Source organism: Microcebus murinus, chromosome 9 (assembly GCF_040939455.1).
Source record: "Microcebus murinus isolate Inina chromosome 9, M.murinus_Inina_mat1.0, whole genome shotgun sequence".
Lineage (NCBI taxonomy): Eukaryota > Metazoa > Chordata > Mammalia > Primates > Cheirogaleidae > Microcebus > Microcebus murinus.
This window is the reverse complement of record NC_134112.1, coordinates 51,605,906-51,607,935: the sequence shown is the minus strand read 5'-3', so window position 1 is coordinate 51,607,935 and position 2,030 is coordinate 51,605,906. Positions and strand designations below refer to the sequence as shown.

General features: G+C 35.0%; 1 pseudogene; it reads right to left on the bottom strand.

The window, feature by feature from the left end:
• Positions 1-264: 264 nt before the first annotated feature.
• Positions 265-842, bottom strand: LOC105879328 (putative E3 ubiquitin-protein ligase TRIML1 pseudogene; annotated as a pseudogene).
• Positions 843-2,030: the final 1,188 nt, after the last annotated feature.

The window sequence follows — 2,030 nt, the reverse complement described above, 5'->3', positions numbered from 1 at the left end:
ACATACATTGGGTAGTTTAGATAAAGAATTTATTTAAAAGACAGGATATGATCAGATGTCTTCTAGTGATGTTGAAGTTGATTATATAATTTGGCTGTTCATTGAGGGCTCAAGTTAATAGAAATTCTTTGTGGTGGTAGTGGGAGGGAAGGGAGTTCTTTCAGATCACCTGATGTTAATCTTGTCAATGCATTAACCATCTTAATTAATAGCTATCTGCTGGTCTTAGACCTCGTCCTCAGGGAAGGCTCAGAGGTATATCCCTCAGATGTGGCTTTTCAGTGAGTATATGGTTAGAGGATCTATGTTTGTCCCTTCATTTAGGAAACAAAGGGAGAAGATCAGCCTGAGAGTCTCTTGGAAAGAGACTAGTGAGAAACTGTAGAATGGTACTCATCTGTCACATTATAGAATGCTATATGTCTAGATTCATATTCTAAGAAAACACTAACTTTATGCACAGGTTCTCTGACATGTTGGCCTTTTAAAGGTGATGAGACCCAAAGACTGTAATTATCTCTAATTTTTAATCCTACAAGTGAGAAGAGATACCCTGGTAGCTTTGGAAGATTCCCCTTCCTGCTCACTGAGTCCTTGAAGATACCTACTTCCCACTAGGCCTTGTTTTTCACTTCCATCTCCCAATCGTGTCTCCCACAGGTGAAGATCTGAGCACTCAGCACAGTTGCAGCCTGGTAAGTTATTTCCGGGTTGTCAGGTAACTGCTATCTAATTCCTCTGTATTTCATACATTTCAGATCCTCAGACAAGTCTAGTTAGACATTGGCTATGGCTGGATCCAAAGTTATCTCTATGTTGAATTTCCTTAGCATCTCTCTCATTCCAGTGACTGGGCATAAACTCACTTTGGTGATGGTCATTCTGTACATTGAAACAGGAGGGACTCATTTCTTTCCAATATACCTCTCACCTCCTTTGCAAAGTTCACAGAAGCCTTTTCCCATGAAGCACTCCTTCATTGGGAGCACATATGGCAGAGGAAAACATCCCTAATTTCTTCTAGGGGCAGGTTTGGGTGAACAGGACATCTTTCTCACAATGACTCTTTGGTTCTTATTACTGTAACATTCACAGGTAGGATTGTCCTCAGGTATGCCTGTAACATCTTAAGCTCCATTTCTCTTCAGTTCTCTCTGCTCTAGCATCATGTCTGTATATTTGATTTTCAGCCTGGTGTTGACCATGATAATAAGTTGGCTGAAACAGTATCCGGTCAATATAACATATAACTCAATATAACATATAACTATATCTATGACTTTTTTATAATACATGAGCAATTTTTGGTTCTAGATGTAATTTTATAGCTTTTACATATTTAAGTTATTTTTGTCAATACATATAGGAATCTGTATATCTTTTCTTCAAACCCTTGGGTTTTTTTTTCTATTTACTTTTTATTTGTATATACCCATGGAGTAGAAGCTTAATTTTGCTATATTAATATGTTACATAGTGGTGAAGTCTGGGCCTTCAGTGAATATATCACTAAAGGAAGAGAATCTGTATTTTCAATAATTTTATTTTTCAGAATAGTCACCACAACCCTACCTTATGTTTTGTCTTCAGGTATACTTTTGAAATCTCTAATTGACTTAAAATCAGTTAATACTCTGCAATATTAATTATTTTTTGTAGTTCAGGGTTTACTATAGTACTATCAGTTACAGATAATTTCAACCCTTATTGATCAAAGGCTAAAGTAGGAGTTAAGTTCATAAGGATATATCATAATAGTCTTTGTTTAACAAATCCTAAGGATTTTATAAGAACCGTATTCTTGTATTTTTTTCCAAAACTGGAAAATATTGGCCTGCATCACATTTTAAAACAATCCAGAATTATTTAATGTATTAGCTGAATAAAAAAATATCACATTAAGGAGACAAAAAGTCTTTATGTTGCCTTCTTTTAAGTTTTTTACATGGAATTGTGACAATTTTCTCAAAAGCATTTGGCTTTTTATGTAAGTTTATTTTTTCACATGTTTCTTTGAATAATTCAGAATC